The 26,789-nt window shown below is 49.3% G+C and overlaps 1 protein-coding gene across 25 annotated transcripts in view; it reads right to left on the reverse strand.

Moving 5' to 3' along the window:
- CACNA1C (calcium voltage-gated channel subunit alpha1 C) overlaps positions 1-26,789 on the reverse strand; it is a 391,155-nt gene that overhangs the window by 361,527 nt on the left and 2,839 nt on the right. The gene's annotated exons all lie outside the window — the stretch shown is intronic.

A 26,789-nucleotide genomic window follows, 5' to 3' on the forward strand; every position in this document is an offset into this window, starting at 1 on the left:
ATGTGGAGGAGCTTGAACTATTCTGAGCAGAAGCAAATTAAGAACATGAACTTGAGACAGACATGTGGGCTGAAAAGGTAAATGTGAAAGTCATAATCTTGCCAATGCTGGGGACAGAGCTCGCACCCCCACTGTGGACATGTACCCCAGCGCTGGTCTGCAGTTGGCTGACACGCAGACACACTGCCTCCGTGCACAGCTGTCTGGAGCACAGATTCACAGATGGGGCTAAGCTTGGAAGGTCTCTACTGATGGGACCCACAGCTCTGTCCTTGGCTCTTGCTTTTTAAATGCTGAATTAAAAATTTGGACGAAGACAGATTTGTCAGTTGTGCTGCTGACACAAATCTGGGAGGAACGGCTGGTAAGCTGGAAGGTTGAACCAAGAGTCGAGTGACCTGAATCCGCTGAAACCATGCAAACTTCTTTGCAGACCTGTCCAAACTGACAAGATGAAATATAATACGCACGCACACAGAGTCGTGCACTTACATGAAAAGACGTCACTGCCCAAACAGAAGGCGAGCAGCACCCTGGCTTATCAGGGATTTAGATGGCGGAGACCCTGGGGGTCGAGCAGACTGTAACTCACTGTGAGTCAGCAGTCAGCGCAGCTGCCAAAAACAAAAGCGACCTTTTCCTCCTTGATCTGCTCTCAGGGCCCAGCAAGCAGGAATCAGCCCAAATCAGCCCACATCTGGGCCAGTGTCCCTCTGGGAGATGGACCCTCGAGGGACCTCTGGCAGGTGACCCAGAGAAGGTGAAGGGTGAGAATGAAGCCCTGGAGAACTGGGTGAAGAAAGTGGGGTGAGAACCCTGGGAAACAAGTTAGAAGGAACACATCAGAAATCCAGAGGGTAAATGCATTTTGTTCACTCCAGATGGAAGGAGTCAGACTCTTGGGCAAAAGTTACAGGATGGCAGATTTCTTTTAATATCTATCTATTTATTTGGCTTCACCGAGTCCTAGCTGCAGAACGCTAGATCCTCGATCGCCTTTGCAGCATGCAGGAGCTTTGGTTGCAGCTTGTGAGATCTAGCTCCCTGACCAGGGACGGAACCCAGGCCCCCTGCATCGGGAGTGCGGCGTCTTAGCCACTGGACCACCAGGAAGTCCCAGGATGGTATATTTCAACTTTATCTTATTTCAAAAAACACAAAGGCTCTCCCAAACCGGAATGACTGTTTTGTGAGTCTATGAGGCACCCCTTCTGCGGAATCATCGGAGTAGAAGTCAGATGACCACCTGTCAGGAAGGGAAAAAGCAGTCCACGATGGGCGGGAGGCTGGGTTGGACCTGAGGGTCCTAAGCTTTTGGATTTCAAGGACTGGTAACACCTTTTTAAAATGTGCTATCTGAGCAATTTTTCAAAACTCAACTACCATCTACTATCACCATCATTTCATAAAAGAGAAGACATTTGTCAACCAAAGCACAGGAGAGAGATATTACCGGTATAAGGGACAATCTTTTATATTGAATACACTTCAGTTTCTGAAAAATGCACCTGATTTTTCTGAATTGGGGAAGCTGGAGGGAACATGGCTCACAACTCCACCAGCCCATTCCCTCGTGGCCCTAGACACCAGTGATTAGCAGGTGCTCAATAAATGCCTGCTCCTGAATGACTGCATGATCACATGCATTTATGACTAAAGACCAGGCCTCCACACCTCATCACTAATCAATATACACATAGATGGCTCTCATGGTTCCTGGCACTGAAATATGGAACACCAAGGACCATTAACCTCCCCAATCTATTCTCCAAGCACCAAGAGGAACGATACCTTATATGAGTGCTGTGTGTTAGGGTCTACACAGAATTTTCTCTTGTTATCATCACACTCAATTTTCTTGACAACATGGAGATTGATCCCCGGAAATCCCAGCTGGAAAAACAAGGATTCGGGCTTTCCCAGGCTACATCTGAGAATGGGTGAGGCAGACGGGAGACCAGGTGCCCACACTGCCAGGTGGACACCGCCCCCTCCACCTCAAGCTGTCCCCTGGAAGGGGTAGGAAGGGGTAACCCGACCCTCCAGCCTCGTTGGTAAATTGTAATGCTGTCTCAGCCACAAGAGCACAGGACACGGCTCGACACCACAGCTGCTCCAGGACCCACCGCCAGGGTCTCTCGGGGGGAAGGGGAGAGTCGGGAGGAGACGTGGTGCTCATCAGTACCAGGCACGAGCCTCGTTTGCCTCCAAGACACCACCTGTCCACCAGGCCTGCTGGCACAGGGAAGCCACGTGGAGATGGACGGAACTCAGGTCCACCCAGACGCTGCACAGTCTCGAAACCCTCCTAGGATGATGGCGATGTGTGAGGAGCCAGAAACAAGCAGCTAACATATGCTACATATCCGGGCACCTCCGGTGACTCAGAGTTCCCCTCCTTCTACGTGCCAGCCAGGTGGGGCAGCCAGCTGAGGGCTTCAGCAGCCTGAGAGCAGCAGGCGATTCAGGAGCCACACAGCAAGTCCAGACTAAACAAACCCAAACACAAACCCACCACCGTGTATCCTCACAGGCTTCACCAGTTAACCTGGCATATTCTATACCTACATACAGGCTTCCCAGGTGGCGCTAGTGGTAAAGAACCCGCCTGCCAGTGTAGAAGATGTAAGTAACGTGGGTTTGATCCCTGGGTCAGGGAGATCCTCTGGAGGAGAGCGTGTCAACCCACTCCAGTACTCTTGCCTGGAGAATCCCATGGACAGAGGAGCCTGGCAGGCTACAGTCCATGGGGTCGCAAAGAGTAGGACACAACTGAAGCGACTTAGCACAGCACATAAAGACATATAAATATACAGAGAGACAGAGACTCTCAAGTAGACCTGAGAAGACGGAGCCTTCTGTTGGATGCAGATATGCTGACTGAGCCTCCATGAAGGAGGACATCTGGGCACTCACCCCCTGTGTGTAACTGAACAGGGTCCCAGGCAGCCTAGCAACTGGTTCCCAGTCGTTGTCACCCAGATGCTAGTGTCCTTGCTGCTAATTCCTCAGGTAAAGAAATCTGAGCTCTGAGACCACAGTGAGCCAGGAAGTGGGGGTGGGGGAGTGGCGGGGCAGCGGGCAGGTGGCCCGGCAGGTGTGTGGGGGCGGGTGCTCAGATGCTCCGGTCTCACTGCGCTCCTGGCAACATGGGGCCTCGACGGCATCCAACATCTCGCAGACACCTTGAGAAGCCACAACAAAGGCCTGGGAGGCTCTGCTGGGCTGTGACCCACGGTGGAAGCACAGCCAGGGCTGAAGGGCTGAGGGGCACCTGTCACCCCGGAGACTAGAGAGGTCATCTGCCCAGGGAGGTAAACGGTGGGGGCAGGGCCCTGTGGATGGCGGGGACTGAGGCTGGACAGTCCAGGTAGCACTTTCCTGATGCTGTGACCACACGCTGACTTCTGCTGGGTCACCAGGTCCCATTTCCAGAGCACACTTATAGCCATGCAGTCCTTGGAGGGCTGGGGGTACAAAAGTAAACACACCGCCTGTTTTCTCCCCTTGCAAATGGGAGCCATCATCTCTTTCATATGGTTGCTGTGAGATGAAATGAAAGAACATAAATGAAAGAATTCAGGACGCATGAACTGTGGTTCTAGTGATTGTAATGGGGGTCCCAAGGCAACATCTGAATATTTCTCTTCTTTGTTCTGAAATATGGAGGATTTTAGATGAGAGCTCACAGTTCCTCTGCAAAACATGAAGACCTAAAAACACACTAAATTCTGATCTCTGCACCACCCCATACATCACTAATCTTCCACCTTGCTATTGCTCAATGTTTACAACTCCTTTGTTTTCAAATCATCCTAAATCTTAGCCTTCTTTCAAGGAAAAGAAACGATGAATGCTTCTTTTTTACATGTGTCTCCTGGTAGCTCTCTCAGCCACGACCACTTTAGAAGTAAACGCATTCAGTCTTTGTTGATGTGAAAAATGCCTTTTCATCCTAACTCTTGAAAGCTACTCTGGCTTTGTGTAGAATTCTACTTTCATATCCACTGAGTACTTGGAAGACAGTGTTGCATTGTCTTCTAACCTCTGTTGTGGTTTTGATGAAGTCTGCTATTTGCAGATAATCTGTCTTTTCTCCCTGCTTGCTTTTAATATTTTCTCATTCTCTTTGACTTTCCAGCAGTCTTCCATGCTGAGTGTCCAGACGCCGATGTATTTTTAATCCCCCTACCCAATCCTCAGTGCACCACTGCAACCTACACAGCAGTATCTTCCTTCAGTTTTGGAATGTCCTTGGCATTAGCTTCTGAAATAATGTCTTTTCACCATTTTCTTTCTCTTGTCTCCTGGAACACCATCTAGATATACATTGAATCTTTTGGTTCCAACCCTGACTCTTTTATCTGCTTCTTCATAGAATCAGCACCTAATCTCTCAAGTGCTGAATTCTGGGCAATTTCCTCAGGTCTAACCTCCAGTCACAGACTTTATCTTCAGCTGTGTCTACTCTGATGTTTCATCCATTCCATTAACTTATTTACCTCAATGATCATTTTTCAGTTCCAAAGGTACTACTGGGCTCTTCGTTCAAACCTTCTCTTTTTTCGTAAAGAACTGTTCTTTTATTAGGCTTCCTATTTCTTCTTTTATCTCTTCACCTGTTTCGAGCAATTTGTTCTATGGATCCTTCAAACCACCCTGCTACTTTAGTTCTCAGGGCACTAACTCTGCTGCTTGTTACACCTGCTGGCTCTTGTATGTGGAGGTTTATTTTTCGTGAGGTTTGTGTTTTATATTGTTAGCTCACCCTCGGCCAGGATCGCTTATTTTATGAAAGCACTGAGGACCCTGAGATGTAGAAGTTTCTTCCAAGTCACCTGTATTAATTTTTACGTGTTGGCTGTGCTGGGTATTTGCTGCAGTGTGAAGGGGCTGCTTCTAGTTGCAATGAGCGGGCTTCTCATTGCGGTGACTTCTCTTGTTGCAGCGCACGGGCTCTGGGCGCTCAGACTTTCAGCAGTTCAGGCACATGGGCTTGATAGTTGTGGTACACGGGCTTAATTGCTCCGAGGCACGGGGGACCCCCCCAGATCAGGAATCAAACCCATGTCCCCTGCATTGGCACGCAGATTCTTTACCACCGAGCCACCAGGGAAGTCCCATTTGTGTTTATCTTTGAAGGATCATTTGGGTATCAATTATCCTAGACCTAGTTTGTGTGTGTGGTAAAAAACACAAAACACAGCATGGCAGAAACCAACACAACATTGTGAAGCAATTATCCTCCAATTAAAAACAAAATCACAAAACATAAAAAGTACCATTTTAACCATTTTTCAACCACCATTCTAGTTTCTGAGTATTTGACTGCTTTATACACCTCATACAAGTAGAATCACATAGGATCTGTCTTTTTGTTGTTCAGTCACTAAGTCATGTCCAGCTCTTTGCAACCCCATGGACTGCAGCACACCAGGCTTCCCTGTCCTTCACCATCTCCCAGAGTTTGTCTTTTTGTGTCTGGTTTATTCCACATAGCATAAAGTTCTCAAGGTTCATCCCCATTATAATAAATGACAGGGTTCCCTTTTCTTTTAGAGCTGAGTCATATTCTACTGTGGCTTCCTGGTGGCTCAGTGGGAAAGAATCTGCCTTCAATGTAGGAGACACAGGTTTGATCTCTGGGTCAGGAAGATCCCCTAGAGGAGTGCATGGCTACCCACTCCAGTATTCTTGCCTGGAGAATCCCATGGACAGAGGAGTCTGGTGAGCGAGCTACAGACCGTGGGGTCACAATGATTCAGACACGACTGAGTGACTGAGCATACACACACATCCTGTGAGGGTACAGGGCAGGGGGGGCAGAGGGAGCCCCAGACTCATCTCTTTCTTTACCAGGAATTTATTTTACATTTCAGTCTTCACGAAAGAGCTTCATCCCTGTACCCCCGAATCTCACAGGCCTAAGACCACAAGTCTCACTCTTGATCCCAACTTGTATGGAGCACCACAGCATTAGCCGTGGGGAACCGATTCCTTTCTTGGTACAGTTAAAATATGCATATCTACGGCACACAACTGTTTTGAGACTTAAAATACACAATTCACATGAAGATCCTGATTTAAAGCTTAGCATACACTAGACACTCAATGGATCATGGCTATTAATATTTCTAAACTCGACTCAGTCCAGTGGAGCCCAAACCACTAATATTTCTCTTTAAAAAGATAATAAAAATTAAAAAGCTATAATCTATAACATGATGTACCTTGCATCACCCATACATAAATCTCTCCCCACTCTCTTGAAAAAGACAGGAGAAGAAAAAGTGAAATAAAAGAGACATCTATTAATACAATGAATTGCAAGTTGGAACCCCAATGTCAAATATGAGACATGCCGAACATGAAACATTGCCGAGAAGATTAGCTAAGGTTCAAATTCAAACAAAATGCATGAAACCCTCACCAAACTACCACACAAACACACACACACATAGCTAGCACACATGCACGCAACATTGTGTCCAACTCTTTGCCACCCTATGGACTGTAGCCCTCCAGACTCCTCCATTCAAGGGATTTTCCAGGCAAGAATATTGAAGTGGGTTGCCATTTCCTTCTCCAAGCTAGGAAAGTGAAAGTCGCTCAGTTGTGTCCAGCTGTTTGCAACCCCATGGACCATACAGTCCATGGAATTTTCTGGGCCAGAATACTGGAATGGGTGCCCTTTCCCTTCTCCAGGCAATCTTCCCAACCCAGGGATCAAACCCAGGTCTCCTGCATTGCAGGCAGATTCTTTACCAGCTGAGCCACAAGGGAAGCCCTCTCCAAGCTAGTAGGTGTACCTAAATTAAATTCCCCACTGACCATACAGACACAACTGTCTGCTCCCCCCTCGGCTGCGTGTGGGCAGTACATTGAAGACTGTTCAGCCTCAGGGCTGCACAAGAAGCTTTACCTGGTTCCTGTAACACCCACACGTGGCTCGGAACCTGCTCCCCATCACGGTGCTGTTTCCACCCCATCCTGGGCTCCGTGGTGGACGGTCCATTTTCATTTCTCCATTTTCCTTTCAGTGAAAAGCACTGCAGAGCACAACCCTGGATCAGGAGGCTTCCCGGGCCTTCCCAACAGGCGGCCCGCTTTAGAAGTCCCATTACATAAAGTAGGATTTGGTCTGAACTGTGTCATCCTATAGAATGCAGCAGCAGCCCAAGACGGGTGTGTCTGACTTGAGAATAAATGGGGATCAAACTGGGAAGAAAAGCCAGAGGCAGATAATTTTATGGCAAAATATCTGGTACTAGAGACGCAATTGCCGTGCCCTTTCTACCCCTGGAAGACTGTTTTGTCTAATGAATGAAAAGTATATTTGAAGGAATGGAAGGGGAGGGGAAAAGAAGGGGAAAGAAATGTGGTTTATCCCCCAAAGCAGGCAGCTCCCCGTGAGGCTGGCTGCCACCACGATGGATGTGTGCACAGCTTTATTTATTATATTCTCTTGGAGCCTATTCAAAGCAAGAACATTAAGCGTGTGTAAAATCCAGAAGTGAAAACAGCCCCTCTTGACACTGCTCTGCAAGTTTCTGCCCTAAATTAGACAGTGAATCAGGAGGCTATGTCTGTAGGCCAGCGGGGAGAGAACGCAGGGCCCAGACACGTGAGCCCGCTGGGAAAGAAGGCGAGCCTGTGTGATGGTTCTTTCTCAAGGCAGGGAAGGCAGATCCGGGCTAGTCTCGTCTGACTGCAGTGCAGACAGTGACAATTCCAAACCGATAAAGGAAGTCCCTAAAATAGGCCCCTTGTATCCAGCTGCCCTAAGTCCCTGGGAAAAAAGCCGCTGTGTCAAGTGGACATCAACCCAAGCATTTCTTACTGACCCACCTCCCTGACTTTTATCTCTGAGCTTGCAGATAAACACCCACAACCATCCCTGGAGATCAGTTCTAAACATACCAACCGTGTTTAGGCCAGGATGCACCCTCTGCCTGTGAGTGCTCCATGGGTGCCAACAGCCTCCCAGCTCAGACTGGGTGCACCCACTCCCCGGAGGAACCTGGGCAGAGCAGAAACTGGACATGACACCCGGGACCCTGCATTCCTGCATCTGAGGTCTGGACTGGGCCACTGTGCTGCTGCTGCAGCCATGACGACCCCCATTCCTCACTCCACACCTCTCCCCTGTTGGAGGTCTGAGCAGATCCACAGGCTGGTGCTGCCTGCATATGGGCTGCAGTTGAAACTACCAAGAAAAATCTCAAAAGTCCGATGACAGGCTATCCAGATTAGAAGAAAAACAACATAATCGTGGCAGGGCTTTTCCAGAGTAAGCACTCAGAAAACAGTTGCTAGGTTCAAATTCCAGCTCCATCATTTATTAGCTGTGTGGCCTTAGGTAAATTCCCCAAGCTCTTTGAGCCTTTTTCTCCTTTTCTGTGAAACGGGCATAAGATGAGTTCCTACCTCAACGAGATAGTGGACGCGACGTACTTTGCAAATTTGGGGAGGAAAGGAATACGCTGGAAGAAAGGGGAACCCCTTGTGATCCTCAAAGCGCCTGGTTGTAGAAATAAATCCAATGGTGGTCTGGGCTGGGGAGAGCAGGGGGAGAAGGCATGGCTGTCATGAGGCTAAACTGTTCACAACCGAAGGAATGCAAGGCACAGCCGAGACCTGATTTATGTTCAGTAAACGGCCCCACATCCCTGGATGTCTCTACTGCCTGCCACTTAAACACAAGGCTGGATCTGGGTCCCCACTCGGGTGTTGGCAGGTTGAAAGACATGTCCAAAGCCAACCAGCTCGAGAAAGCCAAATATGGCCAAGCTCAGACCAGTGTAGGTGGACCAGGAGGCCGCAGGCGCCAGGAGACGGTGCGGGTGACTCAGACGCTCAGCTGACAACCCCAGGGCGCGGATGACTATGGCTGTGCTCATTTCCAAACAGAATGTTCCATCCTACAAACGCCGAAGCATTCTATCAGGGCAGTGGGGTCTAACGCATCAGCTGCTGGAGAAACGGGCCTCTCAAGCCGGTGTGGATGCTACCCCGAGTCCCTGCACCAGCCTACAGGCCCCAGCCCCCAGAGAGCAGAGCAACAGTAACCAGCTGGATGAAAGACTCCTCCAGACCCCAGAGGACATGCAGAAAGTTCACAGAACCACAGAAGGAGCCAGGATCAGGGCCAGACCCTCGCCTACTCGTGCCGACTGGTCAGATCACCTCTGAGCATCCCTGGGATCCAGTGAGAACAAAATCACATACTTTGAGTGTGAAACGTTTTGAAAAACATTTACAAAAACAGTGTAATAAAACCATAAAGTCTCATAGAGTGACTCCTCCAGCAGAGTCAGACCAGCAGTTAGAAGCTCTCGGATTTAATTCACCTTTTAAAGTATGTCCATGATTTACCAACCTGGCTGAATAAAAAGTGAAAAACAGAATTTATAAAATGAATTTTTTTTCCTTTCTTTCCTATATTGTACTAAACACATTTCAGCTGATTTTTTACCCCCACTGGACTGGCTACTGGTTTGACAGAACCGATTGAATCAGCCCGCTGAATAAAGAGCCTGAGCGACTGTCTGACTTCCCCAGGCACAGCCAAAACAGTAGGTGTCCCGGGCACCACCCCCAGCCTGCAACTGGGGCAGACATCACTAGTCAAGCCCTGCACTCTCTGCCCTGAGCTTTCGCTGCACCCAGAATCCTTCCCTGGGCAGCACTTCAGGCCCCTTAACCAGTCCCAGATCCACAGGGGACCCAGAATCATTTGTCATCTTAGGTATGTCCTTCGTCTGATTTAAGCTGAAGCCACCAGCTCACTGATTTCAATCTTACTAATTCCTCCTGAACTTGCTTGCTGATTCCTGGAATTCCTGGAAAAAAAAAAAAGATGAAGTCTTTTATCTCACAATTAGACAAAAGGCTGAACACACAGATACATCAGAGAGGACACAAAATGACTTAAATTTGTAGAAAAATGGGAATAGCTGACTCCAGCCTCCCTCTGAGCAGGGCCCACGTGGCCCTGCTCCTCCTGGAACAAGTCTTAACTGCACCTCTGCACCCTCTGAAGGCTCCGGCCTCCAGGGACAGCAGCGGTCACCCGAGTCACCGCACGACTGCCAGGAAGAGTGGGGACCACGCTGCATGGCTCTGCGGGGTCAGAGCCCCTTCCTGGGCACAGAGGAGTAGAGCCCTGGGTCCCTGAGGTTGACGTGGACAGTCCACAGCCTGGCAGGAGCTCAGGAAAGAAGAGGACAAGCAGAAATAAAGCCCAGTGACACAGAGAGAGCTACTGCGCCCCACAAAGTCATCATTCACAACAGTCCACCCTCATCCCCAGGGTTGCTCCACTCCCGGCCTGGTCTTCATCTCACGTGGTCCTTGATGGGTCAGCTCTGTGAAAGCTGAGAGAGACTTCCACAGTCTAGAGAACCCACTTGCTCTTCATGCAAATGAGCTGCCACATCGCACCACGAGGCCACCACCGAGGAGGCTCCAGGCACTGCAGCCAGAGGCCCTGCCGAGAGCACTGAGGGGGGCAGGTGCCCATCTGTTTCACTCATCACTGCGTCCTCACTGAGTCTCTGGCATCCAGTGGACACTTAATGCATGGTTGTCAGAATTGGTTCTGCTTGCTTTTGCCTGCTGCCAAGAGGCTGCTACAGTGCCAGCTCACGGGAAGCGCTCATAAACAGTGACTGATTGATCGATCAATGACTGATAGTCTGTCCTGACTCTAGTTCCCCAAGGGAAGACCTGCCACACCTGGTCTGGACCTAATGGAGCGCTAGTCCGGGGAAAGTCTCCACCGGCGTCTTCTCGAGTCCGGGAACGCACACACTGAGGGATGGAGCATGCTTCCTGTCTAGGATTCTCCGGGGCAGCTCTACAGACTGGGTGGCAACAGAAAGCAGCCTGCAGCCCCAGCTGCTGACCAAACACCTTCATCCTGACTGGCTGAGTGGACGATGGGTAGGTGGTGGGATTCAAGCCCCAGCAGAAAGAGGCAGAAATTCCCAAGAGGCCTGGCAGAGACCACACGGCCTGCGCCAAAGACCCCATAGGGACCTTACAAGAACTCACAGAGGTGCCCTAGGAAACAGTCAGCACTCAGGCAGCTGGCAGAGCAAAGAGTAAGATGGGGGCTGATGGCGGGCAGCAAGCACTAAGGAGAAAGCCGTGAGCCCTGTGTCCTCTGAGTCCCTCTCCTCTGCCCCAAGCCTAGAAGCCCAGCAGTGGGGGGAAGAGGGGGCTGGAAGAAGGGGAAACTAGGTCATGACCCTCTTCCCCTGCACAACCTGAGAGAACGGGTAAGGCCTGAAGAAGGCCATGGGCTTCTGGACGATCAGACCAGTCAATCCTAAAGGAAATCAACCCTGAACATTCATCGGAAGGGCTGGTGCTGAAGCTGAAGCTCCAATACTCTGGCCACCTGATGTGACGAGCCGACTCATTGGAAAAGACACTGATGCTGGGAAAGATTGAAAGCAGGAGGAAAAGGGGATGACAGAGGATGAGATGGTTGAATGGCATCACCGATTCAACAGACATGAGTTTGAGCAAACTCTGGGAGTTAGTGAAGGACAGAGGAGCCTGGCGTACTGCAGTCCATGGGGTTGCAAAGAGTCGGACACAACTGAGCGCCTGAACAACAACAAAAATGAGGCCTAAGTATTGCAAGGAGGCTGTTCTAACAACAAGGCTAGGAGGGGCTGTGATAATGGAGAACAGGAAGTGGGGACAGCAGAGCAGGGCTGACCACAGCAGTGCTGGATTGTAAAAGCGTCCTGCTTATATGAGTCAGTCCATCCTATACGCATGGCCCCTGCCTCTGACTGAGATTCTGGGTGTGAGAATAATTTCTCATGGCAAATCAAAACACCAGTACACTCTGGGCCCTCCAAGTCAATGAGCAAATACTAAAAACTGTTTCTAGATCAGTGAAACCACCAAGATTACCCACTGGAGGCAAATGTAAAACCACATTATAGCATCACTTCCACAATTCATGTGCTTAGAACCCAAAAGAGAAAAAAAATCACAAAGGAGACGGGCTGCCACTCAAAATTTATATCACAGGACGAAGTGATCCACCATCAGGGAAAGTCAGAAGATACAAGGAATAGGAGAGCCACTCCACAGGGTTGAAATCAATAAAACAATCTGAAAATGAACTATAAATATTACATATCTGTTTAAAATTATTAATGATATAAAATACGGAAGAGAAATCATAAATGGACAAAACACATTATTAAAAAATAAAAGGTCTGAAAAAGAACAAAAGAGAACTTTAATAAATAAAATAGTCATTAGAAATAAAAATATATTTAAAGGTAAAACAGTAGACTAGATACAAATGAAGAAAAAACTAATGAATTGGAAAACAGAGCTAAAGAAATTCCCTAGAGAGTAGCAAAGGAAAATGATGAAATACAAGATATGAAAGAGCAGCTGGGATAAAGAGTAAAATGGAAAAATCCGTACATGTTTTAATATCAGAGTTCCAGAAGCAGAAAACAGATAGTCTAGGGGAGAAATATAGTTGAAAATGACTGAGAATTTTCCAGAACCGGGAACCATACAAACCCTCGGATTGAAGTATCTCACCAAGTCACAAGTAAGATTTAAAAAATCGTGAACCTACCTAACACTAAAGACAAAGTATCTTTTAAAAATCAAAATTATGACATAGACCCACAGCAGACCTCTCATCAGCAACAACAGAGTCCAGAAGACAATGGAAGGCCTTCCAATTGCTGAAGGAAGACAACAGCTTGCACAGAATTGTGTACCATAAAACCATCATTCTTGAATGAGGGAGGGAGGAAGAAAGAGAGAAAGAAAAAGAAAGAACTTCAAATAGAGACTGAGGAAGTTTACCATTATAGACCACCACCCAAAAAACTACAAAACATAAGCTTCATCGTTAAGGAAAGAATCCAGAAGGAAGGAAAAGAATGCAAGATGCAGTGAGGCTTCTTCGCAAGACTTTCTTGGAAGCAGGTGTGTCTCCTTAGTCACATCTACTGTGTGGGTGTAAAGTACCCCAATTCGACCCCATCCAGTCACTTCATACACAAGGCTAAGGAGACTCAAGACACCCTCATGCCTTTAAAACCCCAAACCTCTTTTCGTTGCTACTATTTTTGAAATCACGAGGCTGTTCGACACTTTGCTCACCCCTCCCCAGGACATTCTTTCTTAGAAAAAAACTTAAGCTCAGAAGTACCCTTGATGCATTTGAGCCTCCACCACTATCTCTCCACGCAGCTGACAGTATGCACAGGACCACACTCACGTTTTTCTCCTGATGTGTTTCACTTACTGCCTTTGCAATATTTAACTCATAGTCATTTATAAATGGGGTTAAAAGAATAAATGGATTCTGAATTAGGGGGTTGGAGGTAGTGGATACCGATCCCCAATCATGAGGAAGGGAAGCAAGTCAACAAAATGCCAAAGCAAGAGGCAGAGGTACCTGGGTCTCCTGGCACCCAGACACACCTGCAGCCCGTGACAGTCACTTTCCGGGGCTTCAAGCTAAGTCCACTGCTGACTCGCTCCTGCTCCTTCTCTCCCTGACACGTGCACACACCACACACCAGAACTTTTAGCATTTGGTCCCCAAGTTTCCCTAGGGGAAACTTTCCCTAAGAGTCTATGGTCTAGAGTTTCTGTTCATTTACTTCTAGGTCTGAAAATACTACTACATGACCTTTATTGCCATTTTCCCCCTCTGCCTTTCAAACGCACCGTGACCTAATTAAACCACTGGGAGGTGCTGGCCTGTGCCCGTCCACAGCCAAATGGGTGTGAACAATACTTCACACTGTGATGTCCGGGGGCATCCCCACCCCCACCCACTCCCCAAGAATGCCACCAGGCCCACCCAACTCCAGAGCATTTCTGTTCTGGTCATTTTCTCTTGTAGATTTTCTTCTCTCCTCTTCCACTCTACCAGAGCCAAGCCAGCCTTGAAAGGTTCAGGCCTGGGACCCATTGTCTGGAAAGTGACACAGCCGGCACTGGGGAGACCCCTACATCACACTCAGAGCTCCCTCTGCAGCCAACACACTGCCCAGGTTCCCTGGAGAGGGAAAGGGGAACCAGAGGATCCTGCAGCCCAGCCCCAGCAAGAGCTCAGGCTGGGGTCAGCAGTGCCCTCGAGAGTCACCAGAATAAGGCTGGACTCTGCAGGTGGGTTTCCAGATGGGACCACACAGGGTACAGGGCACCAGGTCCCAGAGGGCCATCATGGCACACTGCTTCTGGGCAAGCAGACAGCAGCTGGGCCACTTCCCTAGCCTAGAAGGGCAGTGAAAATAGCATCCAGGTAAAGGCCTCTCCCCTCCCCAGGTACCCCTCCCTGTGGTCAGGTCCATCTCAAGTGGACCCACTCTCAAGGTCCCCTGAGAGCAGATTCAAATCCAGTGGACTGCCTCAGTTCCCATCTCCTCTCCGCTCTCCCACATCCCACCTGACGCTGACAGTGATGGCCTCCCCCTGCCCTCTGCGGCCCTGCAGGAGCAAGCCTCTCCTCCACCACCCTGGCCCCTCTGGCTCTGTTTTATCTGCTTCCTAACCTTTAAACACATGGGCTCCATGCTCAGCCCTGCATCCTCCCCTTCTCTCTGTTCTCTCTCCCTAGTAATTCCATCCATTTCCACAGCTTTAAATCTCAGTTTTAAATGAACTCTTACCCTGCATGTTTGCTGGGTATCTTCCATTAGCCTTCCAAATCCACCCTCTACCCTTCCCATCCAGAAAGTCCTGCCCACCTAGATAACCCTCTCCACCTAGATAACCCTCTCCACCTAGATAGATTTTCCCATGGAGATAGCCCCGCCCACCCATGTAGCCCCACCTTCCTAGATAGATTTTTTTTTCCCCATGGAGATAGCCCCACCCATTCATATAGCCCCACCCTTCACTTCCTGGCAACCAGATGGGGAAACAGTGGAAATAGTGACAGATTTTATTTTCTTGTGCTCCAAAATCACTGCAGATGGTGACGGCAGCCATGAAATTAAGGGACACTTGCTCCTTGGAGGAAAAGCTATGACAAACCTAGACAGCATATTAAAAAGCAGAGACGTTACTTGGCAACAAAGATCTGTATAGTCAAAGCTATGATTTTTCCAGTAGATATGTATGGATGTGAGAGTTGGCCACCAAGAAGTGATGCTTTTGAACTAAGTGTTGGAGAAGACTCTTGTGAGTCCCTTGGACTGCAAGGAGATCAAACCAGTCAGTCCTAAAGGAAATCAAGCCTGAATAGTCATTGGAAGGACTGAAGCTGAAGCTCTAATACTTTGGCCACCTGATGCAAAGAACTAACTCACTGGAAAAGACCCTGATGCTGGGAAATATTGAAGGCAGGAGAAGGGGGATGACAGAGGATGAGATGGTTGGATGGCATCAGTGACTCAATGGATGTGAGTTTGAGCAAACTCCGTGAGATGGTGAAGGACTGGTAAGCCTAGCATGCAGAAGTCAATGGGGTTGGAAAGAGTTGGAGATGACTGAGCAACTGGAAAAGGTCAGTTTTCATTCCAGTCCCAAAGAATGCTCAAACTACCACACAATTGCCCTCATCTCACACGCTAGTAAAGTAATGCTCAAAATCCTCCGAGCCAGGCTTCAACAGTACATGAACCATGAACTTCCAGATGTTCAAGCTGGATTTAGAAAAGGCAGAGGAACCAGAGATCAGATTGCCAACATCTGTGGATCATCAAAAAAGCAAAAGAGTTCCAGAAAAACATCTACTTCTGCTTTACTGACTGCCAAAGCCTTTGACTGTGTGAATCACAATAAACTGTGGAAAATTCTTAAAGAGATGGGAATACCAGACCACCTGACCTGCTTCTTGAGAAATCTGTATACAGGTTAGGAAGCAACAGTTAGAACTGAACATGGAACAAAAGACTGGATCCAAATCGGGAAAGGACTATGTCAAGGCTGTATATTGTCACCCTGCTTATTTAACTTATATGCAGACTACATCATGAGAAACGCTGGGCTGGAAGAAGCACAAGCTGGAATCAAGACTGCCGGGAGAAATATCAATAACCTCAGATATGCAGATGACACCATCCTTACGGCAGAAAGTGAAGAACTAAAGATGATGAAAGTGAAAGAGGAGAGTGAAAAAGTTGGCTTAAAACTCAACATTCAGAAAACTAACATCATGGCATCTGGTCCCATCACTTCATGGCAAATAGATGGGGAAACAGTGACAGACTTTATTTTTGGGGGGCTCCAAAATCACTGCAGATGGTGACTACAGCCATGAAATTAAAAGACGCTTGCTCCTTGGAAAAAAACTTATGACCAACCTAGACAGCATATTAAAAAGTAGAGACATTACCTTGCCAACAAAGGTCCATCTAGTCAAAGCTATGATTTTTCCAGTAGTCGTGTATGGATGTGAGAGTTGGACTATAAAGAAAGCTGAGCGCCAACGAATTGATGCTTTTGAACTATGGTGTTGGAGAAGACTCTTGAGAGTCCCTTGGACTGCAAGGAGATTCAACCAGTCCATCCTAAAGGAAATCAGTAATGATGTTCATTGGAAGGACTGATGCTGAAGCTGAAACTCCAATACTTTGGCCACCTGATGTGAAGAACTGACTTATTTGAAAAGACCCTGATGCTGGGAAGATTGAGGGCAGGAGGAGAAGGGGACGACAGAGGATGAGATGGTTGGATGGCATCATCAACTCAATGGACATTAGTTTGAGTAAATTCCGGGAGTTTGTGATGGACAGGAAGGCCTGGCGTGCTGCAGTTCATGGGGTTGCAAAGAGTCAGACACGACTGAGCAACTGAACAACCAACTAGATAGCTATTCCCAGGTAGACAGCCCCACCCACCCATATAGCCCCACCCAACTAGATAGCCCCGCCCACTGGATAAAGGACTTCCTTGCCCTCCAACCTTTGCTGAGAAAACCCCTTCTTCCCTCTCCCACCTGGACTTGGCAGCAGCCTCAGAACTGTCCCTCCACCTGTGCTCTTAGGCCCCACTTCACGCTCTACCATGCTGCCTAACTAGGCTCCTGGAAGAGCAGCTCTGGTCACCCCTCGCCCTCGCTCACACTCCAGAGTGTCTTGGGCAGCCTCAGGAATGGGAGGCAGACTCCAGCCCAAGGCGACAGCTCTCCACGTGTGCCAGCCTTCCCTCCACTTCTTCCCGGACATGGCTGTGCTCTAAGCAAACTCAGCTCCCACTCCTCTATAAAATCCAGTGCCTGAGCCTGTCAATACTGCTCTTCCTGCTGGGACCCACCCCACGTCTGTCCGCCCTTCAAGGTCCAGCCCCGTCATCTATGCTTTCCCTATTTACTCCATTTGACCGTACATCTCCTTCTTTAAGCCTCTGAGCCCTTCATCTTCATCTCCTTGGAGCACCAGGCACACTCTGCCCATCGTGGGTGTCTGCATCTTCCCTCCCACTGGACTACACCCCCACCCCCCCCCCAGAGGAAGGGACAACTGAGGGGCCATAACCAGACGTCACAGGAGCAGACCGCCTTACAGACAGCAGGTGCCCAACAACACGGTGAGAATGACCGACCACCCCAATTCCGGGAGAGGAAAAGCAACTTTTAGGATTGTTTTCACCAAAACTGGCATGAGATTCTCCATTTTCAGGGCATTTCACAGTCAATTTATCCTGAGAAAAGGCTCCTCATTGCCTGGTCTTTCAGACAGCCAGGCACAGGTCAAAATTTTTGCCTTTTAAATAATTGAAACACAGAGCCACAGGATCTTATCCGCTGCAGACCAAATATGACATCTGAGTCACTATAATCCCCTCGGATGTGCAGCTCAGATCCCCAGGAGGTCTTTGGAAGCCAGACACAGTGACAGAGGCTCTGACCTTGGAGAAACACTGTGCAACCTTTCAGCTCTGGATAGCGGCCAAGACATACCTGTGCACAGGACCAGAAGGGGATGCTAAGGCAGAGCCCACAAGACGGGGATTTACTAAGAGTCGGATTAAAGTAAGTGTATCAGTCTGCCAAAGGTCTGACCTGCATTCTGACTTAGCATGCTCAACTCTGCTAATCTGAGAAAGAGCGCACACACTTAATGCCCCACCTGAACCTGCCAATCGGAGAGCTGGGCGTGGGGCTGGGTGGGTGTGGGGCTGGAGGTCAGCCTGCGTCAGGACAAGGAGCCCTGATGGGTGGTCAATATGGTCAAGCTACAGGAGGAGCTGAGACCAAGAGTCGGCAAGCTGCTGTAGCACAGAAAGCTGTCTGACTCTAACATATGAGCCCACAAAGGTGAAGATAAGATAAAGTCTACCATCTGATTTTCTCTCTCTCTCAAAAAAACAAAACAAAACAAAACTGATTCTTTTTTTCCTTCCTTAATAAGTCAAGTTGTTCAGATTTTCTAAGCCCAGGTTTCCTTATCTGAAAAAATAGAAATCATAAAACTTGTCCCATTACTTCAAAAAAAATTTTTGAAGGATAGTTGACAGTAGACATGAGCAAGATTGAAAAGGTATTCTAGAGCAATCAAAAAGCAAAGTGATGTTATTACTTTTAGGCAAAACAATTATGGGAAAAAATAGCCATCCCAAGAATGAAAGGGCTTCCTGAGTCAGTAACTGGCCGCTGGTCTCCACACGGGGCCACCATGTCTCACTGTCTCCTCCCCTCCTCCCTCTGTTCCTGGCTCTTTCCCCTGAGTGCTCCTTTTTCCGAGTGTCTTTCCCTCCCTCGCCTTGACTGCAGTTGTGCGAGGTGCAGGCAAGAGCCCCAGGCACAGCAGCACCCCCAGGCTGGAGACAGAGGCCCCTCACCAGGCAGCACCTAGCCATACAGCCCCTCCACTGGCGCAAACGTGGGGCCACAGAGCAGGACTCAGCCTAGCCACACAAGACCCATCCTCTCCCAGGATCCTCACGGTTCCCAGAGTGGATGCTCCTGGACTATAGACAGGTAGACGGGGACATACAAACTAAAGAGCTGTGTCTTGCCCAACACCCGCTTCCTGCCATTCCAAAGCCCTGCTGGCAGGAAGGGGAGGGCTGAGCTGAGTCTGGAGACCTTCTTTGTTTTTTAGAAGGGAAACAGCATCAGTCACTTCTCATTGCTGGATTGTTAAACACCTAGTTAAAGTAAAATTTCTGATACAGGCCCAGGGAGCCTCAGGAACACACTAACCCTCATGACTGCCACAGTGGAATTCCCTGATACAATATCCTTGTCTACACAGGATTCTGATGTGGTGGAGCCACATGAGGAAACGGGCTCTTCTAACAAAAAAGCCATAATTCAGACCCAGAAATTCCATCCCTACGTCTGTACCCTAAAGAACTGAAAGCAAGAACTCAGATACTTGTACACTGATATTCACGGCAGCATTATTCACTGTAGCCTAAAGGCAGAAACAGCTCACATGTCCATCAGTTGACAAATGGATAAGCAGAATGTGGCTGGTTCATACAGTGGAATATTATTCAGCCACAAAAAGGAATGAAGTTCTGACACCTGTCATACAACATGGATGAGCCTTGGAAACGTCACATAAAATAAGCCAGACACAAACAGAAAAATATAGTGGGATTCTACATAAATGAAATACCTAGAATAGAAAAATTCACAGACAAACAGACTAGATGCTACCAGAGGCTGGGAGAGGGAGGAATCGGGAGTTGTTACTTAGAGCGTGTAGAGTTTCTGTTCGGAGTGAGGAAAGAGTTTTGGCAATAGTCTGGTGATGGCTGTGCAACGCTGTGAATAAAATTCACGCCACTGAACTGTATACTAAGATTGGTTAAAATGAAAAACTTTGTTATATAAATTTTATAATAAAACATTTTTAAAGGTCATAATTCACATCTTCAGCTATCAGTAGATGTGCCTTACAGACTTAGCTTTTCTGAGTTAAAAGAAATAAATCTTAAAATCACTTTTTGTGTAACTGAAAGAAAGTGCTCGATCTCACCTCCAAGTGACACCCAAGTCCCCAACTGACCTCCTGTGCTTCCTTTTAACAGCATCATTTATCAGATGGGTCATTTATCAGGTGGGTCGTCACAACCGACCTAGATCTGAATTCAGGGGATGTGCCACCGGCAGTGAGATGGCACAGGTGAGCCCCAGTGACTGGATTAACATCACAGTCAATGATGCTTGAGAATCCACAGTCACACGGAGATGCATGGGACAGAAGCAGGGATGGGGAGTGACTATCAGTGGGTGCAGGGTCTGTCTCTGGGCTGATGAAAATGTGCAGCCTTTGGTAATGATGATTGCACAACCCTGTAAAAATACTATAAATCACCAAACTGTACATTTTAAATGTATATGAAATGTATCTTTTATGGTAAGTGACATATCTCCACCAAGATGTTCTTTAAAAATAAAGATAACACATGCAGTCTGGGAGCTCAGCCTGCAAGGATGGGCCCCAAACTCATCAGACCCGGGTTGGAGAACAGAGGGCCTGTTTCCAGGGGAGGATTACTGGGGAGACGTTCCAAGAAGGCGGGGAAGCGAGGCCCTGCCACGAAGCGGTCATCTCAAAGCCAAAGCTGGACAGATGGAGTCCCCACTGGGATCTGAGGACCAAGCAGGGTCCAGGCAGGAAGCTCGGGAACAAATGCACAGCTCAGAGAGGGGACGGTGATCGGAGGCGTGTGGAGTGACCACAGGGCAGCACAAGCACTCAGATGTCTGTCCACCGCCATGACCGGCAGAAGACGCAGCTTCCACAGTGCACATCCAAGCCATGTGACACGAGGCTGGTGAAGGTCGTCTCTCCTCGGCCCCAGGTGGAGAGAGGAGAGAGACAGCACGTGCTTGGGAAGTCCAAGAGACCTGAACTTAATTCCTGGCTCCCACAGCATCAGGATGACCTTGACCCCGTTATCAAGACCACTGCTCCTGAGTTCCCTCATGCGAGAAATGTCATTAACGCCCTCCCATGGATGCACGGGGCTTCCCAGGTGGCGCTAGTGGTAAAGAACCCACCTGCCAATGCAGGAGATGCAGGAGACTCAGGTTTGTTCCCTGAGTCAGGAAGATCCCCTGAAGGAGGGCATGGCAACCCACTCCACATCTAGGATGGACATAGGACATAACGGTAGGAAGAGAGTACAAAGCGCACTGCTCCTGCCCCGTCTACAAACACAGAACAATGGATGCCACAACATATTATTTTAAAAATAAAAATGTAGACATTGATGCCCCAGAGATCACAGGCCCAGAGGCTGGGAGGCAGGTGGCGAGAGGTGCAAGGCGCAAAGTTACATGCACGTTTCCCAGCACACATTTTGACGATGAGATTATTTTTGCTTTGGGAAACTAAAGGCTAGTCTGTCACTTCCCATGTAAAATTAAAGCCCTTTCCTATTTGATGAGTGTCTTAAGATGCCGCATGGAATTGCTCCCTCCCCTTACCTACAAACTGCCAGCACATTTGCTATACGTTTTTTTAAAATCAGCTTATTTTCCAAAGCCAAGGTTGACATTTGAAGCAAAGTTTATTTGCCAGGCAGCCTGTCCTCTGGGGCTAAGGAGTGGTTGTTTAGTTTTGGGGAGTTCACGTGGACAGCGAGGACAGGTTGATCGCCCAACCTCCTGCTCTCAAGGTCTGGACCAGCAGAGGACTTCTGGCTGGTTCAGGAGGCAGAACTTCGGCCTCAGGCCACACATGGGGACCATGTGCCATGGACGTGAGGAAGCCCGGCCTCCCTGGGTCCTGACCCTCCAGCTGGTCCCACGGTCCTGAGAGCCCACAGGCTCAGAGTGGTTGCCAAGAAAACCAGAAGACCAAGCCTCCCCTGATGGTCTTCCCCTTCTCCTTTGATATTCAGTGTCAGCCAGGCCACCTCAGATTCTATTTCTCTTTGTTTCACGCTTCCATCCTTGAAGTTTTGAATAATGTCAGCCACCCAACACCACCTCCAACGCTGCTTGAATGCTACGAAAGTTTCATGGCCCTGCTTCCTCACATGCCAGTGTCCTGTGATTTGCTAAAGCCAGCTGCCACCGCACAGCGATGTACACCCAGCCTCCCATTCAGAGCCTCACGGCTGCCCTGCAAAGCCGACTGGCTAAGGATTACTGTCTCCATCCCACAGATGAAAAATGGGGACCTGATTCTTTCAAACGTCTCAGAGAAAGACATCAAGTCAAAAAAATGTGACCCAAGTCATTTTTCTAGGTGTAGGGTTATTTATTTTTCTTTCTTTCTTTCTCTTCTTTACTTTTGCTAACTAACATCTTTGAAAGGTTTTAGCCCAACATGGATTATTTTGGAAGGAGAAAAGTATATAAATGACTGAACATGACACAATGGTTACAAAGTAAATAGAGCTTAATTGAGTAATCAAATCAACATTTCTCAACATTTCTGCCCACAGGCAATACGGAGAAGAACATTCATTTACTGTCTGAGTTTTGGCTTGCTTCTCTAAAGGACAGGAGACAAGATTATTTTATTTTCTTTTCAGCTAGGTTCCAGCAGGCAGCACCATGAGTAGACGAGTGTATTAAAAGAAAGCCCTGTTGGCAAATGGGCAGCTTGAATATTTCATGAAATGATGGCAACACGGTGTTCTGAAATGGTGGCTTCCTCCCGGGACCTCAGAGGCCACACCTCTGAGGGTGAGCAGGGTTCAGGCCTGGTCCTAAAAGCTGAAGACCAGCTCAGCGTCCATGGCCTTCCAGTCTCTGGGTGCATCAGGTCAGACACCAAAGGCTCAGAGATTCTGGGGATCGTGGAGGCAGGCCCCAGTGACCCCCTCCCCATAGACCTCTCCTTCTTTAAATGTCTCCTGGGAAGAGGAGGGGTCCTGGGGGTCTAGCCCTGACAAGGGAGCAGGGGGGCCTTTGTTCCCCCAGCTCAGTAGACTCGAGGGCATCCTGGCCTCTGACAGCTGCAGCCTGACCGCCCGTGCTTTCTACCTGTTCTACCTGTGGCTCACCTGCATGGCCACCCTGCCCTTGGTTTCTACACACAGCAAAGCTGGCCGGTCCATGAACAACTGCCAACCCCTTGCCAAGGGAGCCTGGCAACACAGGCTTGTCGCTCCCTCAGGAGAGCCCTGACTGGGGCAGAAAGGCAGGGAGCAAACAAAAAGGCTTGGACATGTCTCCGAGATTCACAAAACAGTGATCTGAGTTTTGTAGGAGTTTCTTGTGGACACGCACAAACTTTTACTCTGTCGTCTAAGAAATGTTTAAACCTTTCCAATGAAAGATAACCCTGAGTCTGTTTCTAAATCTACTATCTCAGAAAAGACTTTAGCCAGAACAAAAGCAGGGTCAGGAGAGGGATGCAGGAGGGCAAGAAGTTTATTAGGCAAAGTCGAACCAGAAACCCTGGCGATGCTCTTAGAGCATCGGTGTGCACCGAGTAGGTCCAGAGACAGCAGGAGGATGGAGAATGGAGGTGGGTTCCAGGCCCGACTCTCCTGAGTGACCCTGCAGGGGCCTGTTTGCTCATCTGGGAACGGCGTTGGTTCCTACCGTTTCTCTTGCCCATAAAATCTTCTGATCCTGGAAAGTAAATTCCCGAAGAGACATGCATTTATTCTAGGTCTGCTTGACAACCCTTCAGAGAACACGAGTGTGGAATGGCCCCCTCCCTCTCCCTACACACTCACACACGCAACCGGAGGACAACCAGGAAGCAGCCCTGTAATGAAGAGCTGTCTGGGGCCTGGGGACGGGACTGTGGGGTTCAGTTCCGACTAGTTAGGCCTCCTCTCCCTCACCTCCATTCAGAGCCAGGTCCCCGGGGGCTCTGGGGAGGTGAGGGCCTGTTTTCAACCTCTGTCTCCTGAGCTGCAGGCCCAAACCGCCCCACTCTGTCCTGTAAAACCCCACCTAGGTGAATTCAGTCCCACATGTAGCAGCTGTGCGCCCCACATGCTCCCAGACACCCCTGCGAGCTGGGCCTCCTCCTGCAGCCCCTGAGGCCCAAGTCCCCTCCCAGATCTGCTCTCCAGGGCTCCCACCCCATCTCACCCGGCAAAGAGGTGGCAAGGCCCCAGGGGCCCCAAGTCAAGGCCTGGCCTCAAGCAAGGGGTACCCATCTGGGACCTGGGCCCCACAACACAGGAGTCCTGCCAGCCCCAGCCCTGCTCCTCCCCCTGTGAATTCCAGGGAGTCCCTGCACCCGACTTGGAAACAGCGCTGAAGGCCCCTCCATTTCCCCAGAGGGATCCTGTCACATCTACTTGTTTCGTACAGTATATAACCTTGAGGTTCATCGAAACAGGTGTTTACTAAATTATTTTAATAATGACAGTCGTGGCTGGGAGTGTTGCTTCATTATCAGAACGCTTAGCACTTATGTCACTAAATATTTAGCACCTGATATTTTGCAAAACAATTCCCCATGCCATTTAAAACATTTTTTTCCAATCAGTCTTCTGCTCTCATCCTCAGAGCCCACGATAGACTTAGGCAACCGTGAGGACAGAACCCAGAAACAGACTCAATCAGGGCGATTATCTTGCTAATTAGTCTTGTTGTTAAGTCTCCAGGTGTTTCCCAAACAATCCATCTGATTCCTTATTTTTTTTAAGATTTTTTTTAAGTTTATTTTTTGGGGGATGTGCACCATTCTTAAAGTCTTTAGAGAATCTGTTACAATATTGCTTCTGTTTTTTGTTTTGGATTTTTGGCCCGGAGGCATGTAGGTCCTCAGCTTCCTGACCAGGGATTGAACCCGCACCCCCCCTGCACTGGAAGGCCACGTCTTAACCACAGGACTGCCCGGAAAGTCCCCTAACCAGCAGCCTTCAGTCCACACTGGAAAATAAAATTGTCTCCCGATTTCGAACACGGAGCACAGACTCCAGAGTCCCCGTGAGGAGCTGTCAGCTGACAGGTCACCACCGAGTGACCTCCGACGCCAGCCGAAGGGTATTGGGCCAGGAAGGGTGGGTGCTCCAGCCCCTCACTCTCACTGTCAGGTTGGCGCCCGGGGCTCTTGGACCCTGGGAACTTGCCTATTCATCCTCCCAGGGTCAAGGCTATGCTAGGAGGTGGAGCAAAGAAAGGGATGGGAATGAGAACACGGTGAGGGGGAGGGGAGGGGGCAGGGACCCAGTGCTGAGAAGCAGAACAGACCTCAGCCACTTCCTACCCGAGGTCTCAGGAGCTCTGCTGCCATTCCCAGCAGGACACCAGCCAGACTCTGTGGAGTGTATACCCACTTGTTTCTGTGTTTTTCCCCTAATAAATCTAGGGGAATGTCTTCTTGCCTTTGAGCAACCCCATAGGCCAGCCCCTCCCAACCCCACACTCCAGCAGGGCCTCAGGCCAGCCTGGGACCCACCAGCCCCTCGGGTCACCAAGGCCTGGTGAGATTAATCTGGGGAGGAAACATGTACAGGGAGGATGTTAATACAGGGCCGTGACAGGTTCAGCCTAGCGGATGCTGCCTGTGCTAGAGGTCATTGCAGGGCTGGGGCAGGAGGGACGATGGGGTGGGAGAAATCCAAAGTGGGTTCAGTACCGGAGAGGGAAGGGGGTTGGTGAGGGCGCATCACGTGTACAGCGTGGCACCCCAGTCTTCCGGGCCTCTGCCCTGGGGCAGGTACGCCTACGAGGCACAGCAGCCAGGTTGCCCTCACCTGTGCCCCCCACCACAGGTGCCCCTCCTGACGCCCAGACCCTGGAGCGCCACCTCCTGGAAGAGGCAGGAAGCACAGCCCCTCTGGTCTGGGGGCTGCTTTCATCCCCCCAGGGTCAAGGCTGTACTAGGAGGTGGGGGACACAAAGATCAGCAGGCCCTCAGACCCTGACCCGGGATGCCCCTGGGTCTCCTTCTGCATCCGGCTTACACCCAGAAGAACCCACCTCAGGCAGTTCTAAGTCACAGAGAAAACTGAAGAAAGAGTCCCAAGTCATTTCCAAGACTCATGGGCCAATGGCTCACCATCTCCTGTACCTGTAGCATCAACCTGTAGAGGACCGCTCGCCCAATGTGAGGCACAGGTGTGCAACGGTACAGGGACTACATCACCAGTCTTCCTGTCTGCCACGTACCAGGTCCCCAGAGGGCATTAGGCTCTTGTGTAATCTATTTAAAATAGCTCTTCTTTATTCAGTGAGTGTGTGTGTGTGTGTGTGTGTGTGCATGCGTGCACATTTAAATACTGTTAGTATGTGCTCCGTGGAAATAATGAATAATTGATTCTTGTAACAGATTCGATTGTCTAGTATTCTGATACACTGGAAAGTGTCTGAGTGGTACTAGGGACAGTATTTGGAAACTTAAAAGCCCTTTTCTCCGGGTTCCTCCACACAGAACCTGAGAAAGAGAAGCTAATGTCACCCCTTCTTCAACCCGCACAAGCTGGGGTGCAGGTAACAATGCCCTCCAACCCCTGACCGTGATTACTATCACTTTATTACGATGAGGACTGTCCTGCCGCATCGGTAAGTCCCACTTTGAAAAGAAAAGCACGGTGTGTCTTCCACTCCCAGAACACGCCTCCCCCTCTGCCTCGTCTCCAGCAGATAAGGGACATTCTGATGTTTTATTTGTTAAATGGTTGACTATTAAGAAACTCATTTGCTAGCTGGAGCCTGCAATGGAAAATCAGCCCAGAAAAGTGGGAGGCTGGCGAGCGACCAAAGCAGATGGGAGATGGAGGTGAGGGGAGGCCCACGAGCCCCTTCCAGTACGGACGTGGAGTCGGGGGCCAGCCCTCGGGGTACCTGCGGGCTATTCAAACGTGCTGACCCTCTTCTCCACACCCTGACCGCCCCCCCACCACATACACAGCACTGCAAACCAGGGCGAAAGGGCCCATGCACTAAACGATGGGAA

Source organism: Bos indicus x Bos taurus, chromosome 5, assembly GCF_003369695.1.
Source record: "Bos indicus x Bos taurus breed Angus x Brahman F1 hybrid chromosome 5, Bos_hybrid_MaternalHap_v2.0, whole genome shotgun sequence".
Classification (NCBI taxonomy): Eukaryota; Metazoa; Chordata; class Mammalia; order Artiodactyla; family Bovidae; genus Bos; species Bos indicus x Bos taurus.